Below are 10718 nucleotides of genomic sequence, written 5' to 3' on the forward strand. Positions count from 1 at the left end.
AGCTGTTATACACTCGTATACCCTTGTTATTCATAATTAATAAAACTTGTTTTGCCTTTGCCTGATTTTAATTATTAAACACAATCACACATGGTTTTGTGAAAAAAAAAAAAAAACGTTATTTTATTTTAATCCCTGTTGTAATAAAAAGGGCAAAAGTAAAGCAGAAATCAGATGACTTCCATCGCTCTCAAATGTGTGAGATGCAATAATGCAATATTTGTTGAACTTTAGTAATGTGGAGTTTATCATTAAATACCGGTTTGTAATGACATACAGCAACAAAAACATTTTGTTGATATTTTCTTTCAAACAGGTAACTTATAAAAGAAAAATCCAGTGATTCTCAGATGTTGTTTCTTAGTTGGGTGACACATATCAGACAAAGCTCATTTGGGACTTAACTCTCTTCTTTGCAGTTATCCAAAGTGCATGCCTTCACCAGATCTATGAAGAAAAACATATTTGAATCAAATGAATATAAATATACAGTCCAAGTTGACAGACATTTGTGTGCTTGTGAATGCATTCTATTTGTTTTGTAAAAGTCAAAAGCAACAAGACATGGTCAGAAAATAATTTCACTGCAACTGGAAGGATTCCTAAGTGATTTATTGGTAGGAATTGCCCATAATTTATATATATATATATATATATATATATATATATATATATATATATATATATATATATATATATATATATATATACACACACACACACACACACACAAAAAGAGTGTGTAATATGCAGAGACAAGTATAATTAACCCATTGGCTGGTTTATTTCCCCAAAAATTGTATGCACTGTGGCACTATCAAAACATTGCTCTGATTGATCAAGAATCCCAATCAGCCTGAAAATGCAACACTGACTCAACCAATGGCATGAGTTATGTGTTTGATTTACCAATGGCAGACAGGAGGATTGCTCAGGAAACAGGTTTGAAACAGCCAGGGGTGAATTCACTAAGAATTAATTACACCATGCATCTGGATATTGAGTATGCCAGGTTATAAAGCTCTACTTCATCATTTAAGAATTATTAGATGAAATACTGCAACCAGGATCAATTGAAAATAAACACAAACATCTCATTTAAATAATGATACGTTTTCCGTTTACAACCTGCTTTCGTTGGGCTGATGATAAGGCTGATGATAATTGCATTGGGCAAACACACTTCACCTTTTACAGTGCTTTGCCTCTATCTAATTTGTGAATGAAGACAAAACAGGAAAATCTACACAGAATAGTTGTGAACTGTAAGGCGGGTGCCAGAGAGTCTGGACTACTACTCAAGAAAACAAAAGACTCTCAGGAGAATTAACATTTGAACTCTCTCTTGCATATGTAACAGCAACATCCAAGACACAGCACCCATTACAGGCTCATCATCTCCCCCCTTCTCCTCCTCACTTAAAGCTCACTAAAAACCTATGCAATGTTAAGTGTGTACAATGTTAAGTAACTATAGCATGTTTGGTATCATTTAAAGTGTCTCAGTGCACCTGGTAAACTGGTCTCATTCTCCCAGCCATAATGAAAAGCAAAAAGTAGTAATAAAATATGAGAAATGTGGTGTGCCCCTTAAAGGTGTGCCCTCCCCCAGATCCTCCATACAAACTACCTCCTGTATGTAAATCTACAGCAATCAAGAACCCATTCAATTACAAATTCTGATCGTGATAGTTGTGAACCCCTCAATAGAGGACCAAAATCTAATTATAATGACAGACACCACCATTTGGTAAGCATATTGAATTATCTGGGTACTACACATTGTTCATGTTTCTCTGTAGTCAGACGATCCGTTTACTGTGTGTAATTTATATTACATTTATATCAGGTAATTGCAATTTGAATTTCTTATGTTACCTGGTCAATAAATTGTAAACATTTGATTTTATTCTGACTGACTCTGAAATGTTTACCCAAGCAGATTAAACGATTCATATGTTACCGCAAGTCTGCGTCAGATTAGTGACGACTAATATTTGGCATCAATTCAAGTGTACTTGGTTTGCAAAGACAAAAAGGGAATTTCCGTTTAGAACAACAAATGCTGCTTGACCAATCTAAATTCGGTTGTCTAACCTCTAATTTAATTTGATGTTTCTCCAGATATGTGTACGTGGGAAACCACGCATGGCCAATCCAAAGCTATTACAAGAGATGTTATGTTGGTCAACTTACATCTGTAATAGTGGCCGTGACCTCTACTGAAGAAAACGTTAAGTTAAATTCAAGTGTATGCAATTCCATGGGGCTATACTGAAGTATCTTTGATTGTGTAAAAGGCTAGGCAGATTAATAATTGCAGGCAGGAAATTTATCAAAAGATCCAGAATAGAGGGAAAAGTGATGCCATGCGAGGAGCGGATGTGTAAACGATGAGCTCTGCGCACTTTTTAAAATCATTTTTATGTCATAAACCAGTGAGATTCGATACACCCTGATACATATCTGTTCTTTGAAGTCAACATGGCAAAGAATACAAAATCCTCAGGCTCTGGAGATTTTAAAAGACACTTACGTGCTCAAGCTGAAACCTCAGAGGGGCCCACAGACCAGGGACTCAGTTTGGACAGTGCGGCGGGAGAGCATGTCTGTGATGCTGATGAAGGGTGTTGCTGACTTAGAGGATCTTGATGTAACACATCGATCGTTACTGCGATGGAAAAATGTCCAAATACATTTTGGGTCCACTGTTTACATTCTAACTTTGTTTTTAGCAAAAGTGTTGGTGGAGTGTGTGTCACCTTTAAGGGCATGCGTGTTCTCGCAATACACTTCTCCCAGGTAAAGGAATGAGTCTGTGCTCTTAGGTAGCTCGACCAGGCCAAGTCCAAGAAAATCAGGTTTTTACCCCCAAACACCCAAGATGAGAAAATCTGATGCCTGTTTAGCATTCAAAAGTTGAGCATTCAATGTTCTGTTAATTGTTGTACCATATTATTGCATCAAATAGCTGCAAAAAGATTACTAGATATAATCAGTTTACATTTCTAACTTTATCTTAAATTATGTTTATGGCATTGATATTGTCAATAACTAAAGTAGCAGGGTCTCTATTAAGAAATACTGTAGTACAATGCAATTTAAAATTGAAATTGATCAACTAGATTTAACCGATGCAACGTCCATTAAAATGGCATACCGGGATTTTAGTAAGGACATTGTAAATGTTTGCTGAATCAACATCCTTGAGGCCTATGACAGCAGTGACAGGCTCTTGGCCAAGGTGGCAGCTCTTGTAATCATCGACCCTTCTCCTGCTGCCGTCCATGAACAACAGCTCGTAGTTCTGTTTCTCACCCACTTGAGATTAGATAAAAGATGTTATTACACGAAAGACTTGGAATCATAACTGCCACCAATTATGTCATTATAAGTTCCATACTATTATATTTTTCATGGATATAATAACAGTAATTCACAATGTAACATTTTAGTTATTTCTGTTTAAGTAATTGTATTAACCCAAAAAGGAACATTCTCTAATCATTTATGATATTTATCTCATGCCATCCCAGATGTGTATGATTTTCTTTCTTCTGCTGAACACAAGTGAAGATTTTTAGATATACAGAACTTTGAAGGTCCAAAAAGCACATAAATGCAGCATAAAAGTAACCCACATGACTCCAGTGGTTCAATCCATGTCTTCAGAGGCTATATGATAGGTGTGGGTGAGAAACAGATCAAAATTGATGTCCTTTTTTATTATTAATTCTCCTCCCCTGCCCAGTAGGTGGCGATGTGCACCAAAAATGTAATCGTCAAAACAAAAGAATAATGTGAAAGTGGAGATTTATAGTAAAAAAAGGACATAAATATTGATCTATTTCTGATTTCACCACTAAAGACATATGGATTACTTTTTTGCTGCCTTTATATGCTTTTTGGACCTCCAAATATCTGGTCACCATTCAATTGCATTGTGAATACCTAGAGAGCTGAGCTTTTTTTATTAAAATCTTTGCTTGTGTTCAGCAGAAGAAAGAAAGTCATACACATCTGAGATGGCATGAGGGTGGTCGATTATGAGAGAATTTTCATTTTTTGGTGAACTATCCCTTTAAGTAAAACATCGACATGGTATCAGTAGATATTTAGAGGAGAATACACACTTCTCACTGGGATTACTCACCTGGGATTGCATTGTGACACATGAAGGCATCCTGTCCAGCATCATTCTTTAAGCAGAAAGGATCCATGAGGTCAAAATATTGCTGATTATATGACTGAGAGATAACAATGTAAATACCATAGTGTACGAATGTATAGATCATGTTAGAAGGCTGCATCTTCACCATGGTTGTTTTCTTTGGATGAGCATGAGCAGTCACTCTTGCAAGATTGGCACAGATTTGGGTATTGGCCTTTTAATGTTCCAGGAACACAGGAATTGGCTGTGAAGAACTCTGGCAGAGCTGGAAAACAGAAACATGTGTAAATAAAGGCTTATAGTATATTCTCAGTTGCCCGGTGCCCCCAATAAACAGTCATGCATAATCACAAATCAATTCACAAATCAATTCACAAATCCTCATATCACATCTATAAATGTTCTTCAAATAATGCGACACTCACCCCTCTCCTCAGCTTTGTCATCAGGACCCTCCCAAACAGTTTTCTTGTCTGAAACCAGTCTGCCAATGCGGATATTCATCCTCCAAATGATTTATAACAACTGTGGCAGGACTTCATCCCATTCAGCTCATTGATATTGATGGCAGTGTTTTTCTTATCACAGCAACAGCATAACAGCATTCGAGAGGAAACAGGGTTCAAACACAAAACAAACTAAAGAAAACTACGGAGTCTCATTTAACATATGTAAAAGAACACACAAAATTCAAATACAGGAGGCCAATACATCTGTGAGGAATATCTGAATAATTAATATTGATTAATTTTGACACACCCGAGCGCTCAGCCTGTCATGAGAAATCTTTACTCTCAGAACATTTCATCAATCACAAAGTGTGTCCCGTCGCTGTTTAAAAGAACTACCGATGACCAATTTGCGAATTAATAATTTTGAGTCGGTTCTTTTCAGTGAATTGGCCAGACGGGCTAAGAAAACTGTCTAAATCAATTCGTGAATCATATAATATGATGATACCAATTTGAATGATTAGATCATTTTGGCTCATGGGTAGCACATTAACGGTCTTCGGAGAATGAAAAAAGGTGAGTGAGTTTGAGCTCCTTTATGTAATCATTTCAGGCCTCTTATTATTTGCACACTATAGAGCACCATTACCGCAGAGCTAATCCCAGATACTGTTTTGTTCTGTTCTGATTGTCAGCGTGCAGCTGCACTGCTCATGTGCGAGAATGTAAAATCAACATCACTAGTTTGATTCTGCATTCCCAAGAATGAAGCTGACGCATGTCCCATGTGAAAATCTTGTGCTTTCCATCTGTGGTTGACTGACCTGGGCTGCGTTTCCCAATAACGTTCGATCTTAGCGGTTAAGAGTGTTTTCTACGAGCAATTTTTATTTGATAAACAAATTAGGTAAAAAATGGCGAAAAAGAAACAGCGTTCACTAGAAACTCAGTCAATCATTGTTTTGAGAAATGAAAGCTATACAATGCTTGAAATTGCCAAAAAACTGAAGATTTCATACAAAGGTGTACACTACAGTCTTCAAAGACAAAGGACAACTAGCTCTAACAAGGACAGAAAGAGATGTGTAAGGCCAGATGTACAACTAAACAAGAGGATAAGTGCATCAGAGTCTCTAGTTTGAGAAAAAGACGCCTCACATGTCCTCCGCTGACAGCTTCATTGAATTCTACCCGCTCAACACCAGTTTCATGTACAACAGTAAAGAGAAGACTTTAGAGGCCTTATGGGAAGAATTGCAAAGAAAAAGCAACTTTTGAAACAGAAAAAGTTAGAGAGGGCAAAGAAACAAACAATGGACAACAGAGAATTGGAAAAGAGTGTTATGGATCTTAACCCCATTGAGCTTTTGTGGGATCAGCTAGACTGTAAGGTGTGTGAGTAGTGCCCGACAAGACCGCCACGTCTATGGCAAGTGCTACAGGAAGCGTGGGGTGAAATGTCACCAGAGTATCTACAAAGCTGTCATTGCTGCAAATGGAGGATTTTTTGATGAGCTCTTTGTAGTTTAAGAAGTTCTGATTTTTTTTTTTCAAATTGAAAGTAATTTTTCACATTATTAATGTCCTGATTATACATTGTGATCAGTTGAATGCCACTTCGGTGAATAAAAGTACCAATTACTCTCCATAAGAGCAAAATCTGTAAATTATTCCAAACTTTTGGTTGCCAGTGTATAGATCAAGCCTTTTCATTTCTGTACATATATTTGTTGTGTCATTCTTGATGCTTCATTTTCAAACAAAGTTATTTACTGTCTTCATTGCTAAAGAAACATTATTTGATTGAGCTGAGCAACTGGAATACATCTGATTCATCAAATTCATCTGAACTTATTCAATCATTTGGCATTTCAGAAATATCTAAACGCCTAGGTTACCTGGTGCTTGTGCTGACTTATCATGTGAGCTATGTTCATTTCCGGTCAATAGGTTTACACAAGTCAGCCTGCTTTCAATTGTATCAAATGCCTCTGTGATTGTTCAGTAGGTCAAAGGTAACAGGTATTCTTGTGTAAATCCTACCTGACCTTTATGGACTCTCAGCTAAAATATATAACATACTGTATGATCACAAAATAGACATTTACAGTGCAATGATCAAGGATACCACTTAAGCCATAAGGCCTAGTCACTGGAAAATGTGGAGTTACAATTCATATTAAAATGACAGATTATTAAAAAATTTATATACATTTAGAAATATTTGGATTAGGAAATGGAGAGATACTAAGAGCACATTCTTGGCGCAGATCCAGATGATGGCTTGAATTGAATCGGGGTAGCCGTTCCCCATATAAAGTACTGCAACAAACACAGTTAAAAATATCAAAGACAAATTTGTTGGATCTTCACCCCATCTAGAAACACAGTAGGTAAAGATCTGGGCTGGCAGCTCAGGTTGGGGCAGTTTATGGGGCCAGTATAGTCAATGCACGGGATAGAGAAATAAAAAGACACTGACTGCAAATATGTCGTTATATTAATCTTAAAAGGAATATACAACTTAAGCTCAACTGACATCATTTGTGGCACAATGTTGATAACCACAATAATTTATTTAGACTCTGCCCTCCTTTTCTACAAAATAAAAGCACAAATATGTGTTACAGTGAGACACTGACAATGGAAGTGAATGGGGACAATCCGTAAACATAAATACTCAGTTTCAAAAGTATAGCTGTTATGCTGGCAGACGAGGAGTGGGGATCTAAATGCGGTTTATTGAAAACAATTAGACAAACAAAACTGGAACAAACAAAACATCCACGATGGGAAACAAAATATATAAACAAGGGAAAACATCCACGACGGGCTCAGGCAGGAATACAGACCAGAATATACAAGACATTAACTTTTACCTTTAAACATTTACCTTGGAACATTTACATAATTCATAATTCATACATTCAAACATCTACATTCAACGACCAACTACGAAAGGATAAGCAACAGGGTTTAAATACACAAGGATAATGATGACTAAAGGACATACTGGTGAGAACAATGACTGAGTGCTGGCAGTGATGAGGGCAGGGAATTATGGGAAGTGTAGTTTATGACAGTTGACAAGTGAACACAGGGCAGACAACAGGGGATCGTGACAATAGCCACAAGACGTAAACAATACTTGTGCTATTGTGTGGGTTGAAACATTAACTACATGGTTATTTATTAAAATATCTTTTGGAGCAGAAAGTGAGCAAGCTCTCTTTTTTGGATTTGTAATCAACATTATGACACAAATGCTGTCAACTGATCTTAAGTTGAATTGAACCTGGAATATTGCTTTAAATAAAAATGTTTATCAAGGTGTGACTGATTTATCATATGTTCACATGCAAAAATAATTTCACATATGTCCTGTATTTCTGCAATTTACATTCAGAAATAGTGATGCCAGATTCAAGAATTAATACTTTTTTAGTCATTTCTTTCCATGAATTGGCCAAACGGTTAGCAAAACTGTCCCAATCAAATCGTGATTCAGTCTGATACGTTTGGACTGCTTACTCACGCACTGAATCATTTGAAGTGGTTTCTTATTGAAGTGGATATTTACCTACAATCAACTGAAACAAAAGGCTACTTTTTCTTTACATGTAACTTTAAGAAACTTCAGCCAGTGCTGTGTAAAATCCAAATGACAGGTGAATGTATCAGACAAAATTACAATCAGGACAAATAAGGGGTGTCTGCAAGAGGTCTCTTTCTTATCTTGGTGAAATAATCATATTCCGCATTTTTTCTGACAGTATAGACAGATTCACAATCATATTTTACATGGAAGAAACAGTAGTATCTGACTCTTAAATTTAAAGAGCCTGGTATACTTGAATCTACTGTAGATATCTAAATTTATCCTTAGTTGAGTTTTCTGTATAATAAAAATGACATTCAGGTTGCAGAATTCAGTATAGTTAGGGGCCAAGTCCCAAAGGGGCTGGCCCATATTGTATCTGTTAGTTAGGAGCCAAGTCCCAAAGGGGCTAGCACCTATTGTATCCATTAGATAGGGGCCAAGCCCCAAAGGTGCAGAGGCCCCTATTGCTTTTGAAGCTTTTTTTTTTATTATTATTATTCTTCCATTAAGTCTTTGGCAGCCCTATGACCCGTACATTGGAAAATGCTGAAATTTGGCACACTGATAGGGGTGGGCATGAATAGCCGCCATATCAAATTTGATACCCATAGGACAAACTTCATAGTGCCATTAGCAGTTAAAATATTCACTTTTCTTTTGTGTGTATCTTTTGAACCTTTTGGTCTAGAAACAATTATTTTTATTTATTAAACTTGTCCTGCTGATTCAAATGGACCCCTTACATTAAAACAACCCCCATTCCAGTGGCCACCATCTTGGATTATGAGTTTACAGTTTAAAAGTTTCATGTCCTTCAAATGTTGTCTGATTTGTCTAAAAAATGGCTCAAAACAATCTCCAGACTGAACCGCACAGAACTGACCATAAACCATTTTAATGAAGTCAATGTGAAGATTTATTTGAGGCTGTTTCTCAGCAATGCTTTGTATTATCGAAACGAAACTTGGTGTGCTCCATCAGGACCATGATCTGAGGGTACATGTAAAGTTTAGTGATAGCTCCACCTATGGGTCAAGAAAAAAGTTATATTTTTGTGCCAGTAACTTTATAATTTTGTCCTAAAATCATGGGGTCATGAGGATTTCAGCGATATCAATGATTCCAACATCAGCCATATAACCTCTTCGACAGTTTGAATTATGAAAAAGTGTTCTATATTTTCAACGCTTTGCCCAGTTTTAATGAAAATTTAAATGGGTCTTAGACATCATGTCCTGAGGGTACCTAAGGACTTTTGAGACAGTTCGTGGTAAAAAAAAAATACTTTGAATGTATAACGTTTTCCTTTTTCTAAATCTTCTGAAATTGGCAGAGACCAATTTGTAAATGTATTCAGTATATTATTATTTTAAATTTAAACCTGTTGCTCTCAGCTTGTAATGTCTATTTGGCACTTTTGTCTAGCTGTGTCAACTGAATGGCCCAGTAGTTAGTGCACTGAAATACAGGCCAAAAGGTTGTGAGTTTGAGTTCAGGAAAGAACAGTTTTACATTTTTTTATTCTGTTGATCTCTGAGTCTTTATATTGTGCTTACTACAAAGCAGACTGTACTATATTGCTTCAATTAAAAAAAAAAAATTCTGTCAGTTTTTCCAAAATCAGCCATATTACCTCTCCGCCATTTTGAATTTTATGAAAAATGTATATATGTTAAACTCTTTGTCTGATTTGAATGAAAATTGGAATTGGTCTTCAAAATCATGTCCTGAGGATACTTAAGCAGTTTGGAGACAGCGCCACATAGTGATCAGAATGCTTAGTCAATTTAAATAAAACATTTAATGTATCATTGCTTCCTTATTCTAAGATAGACTAAGCTAGAGATACACTTCTAAATGCATTTATTATATTATTTGAAACCTGCTGCTCTTAGCTCAACTGAATTGACCAGTGGTTAATGCATTGGAACTCACGTTGAAAGGTTGTCAGTTCAAGTCCAGGAAAGAGTGGTTTTAATATTTGTGCTTTGTTGATTGTAATTGTTACTCTCTGAATCTTCATTTTGTGCTTACTACAATGTAGACTGTACAATATTGCGTAATTCCGGTACAAAAATAGTTGTATACTCTCAACCAAGCATATCTCTTTGATTGTGTGGTGCAGTGGTTAGAGCTCTGGGCTTTTGGTCAAAGGACTGGGTGAACCGCATGTTCAATAACTGCTTCAGCTGGTACAAATGTTGTGCTGGTGATCTTTGCATTGTGCTAAGGCAATGGCTTTAGGGCTTGGCCCTGATCATTGCTGTTTCCAGTTATAGGTGTGTTGTTCACACATCACCTTTTCTTAATATTTATATTAAAAAATGACAATTGTGTCAATGGAAATGTCAGTTTTAGAGTAAGAACAACCTCAAAGTTCTGGAATACCAGGTTAGGAATAGCATTATCATCTAATTAAGTATTTGTATTCATTGCAACCCCAAGCTGTAACAAATCTGGTTATGACAGAATGCTACATCATATTTACGAGGGA

This window comes from Xyrauchen texanus, chromosome 9 (assembly GCF_025860055.1).
Source record: "Xyrauchen texanus isolate HMW12.3.18 chromosome 9, RBS_HiC_50CHRs, whole genome shotgun sequence".
Classification (NCBI taxonomy): Eukaryota; Metazoa; Chordata; class Actinopteri; order Cypriniformes; family Catostomidae; genus Xyrauchen; species Xyrauchen texanus.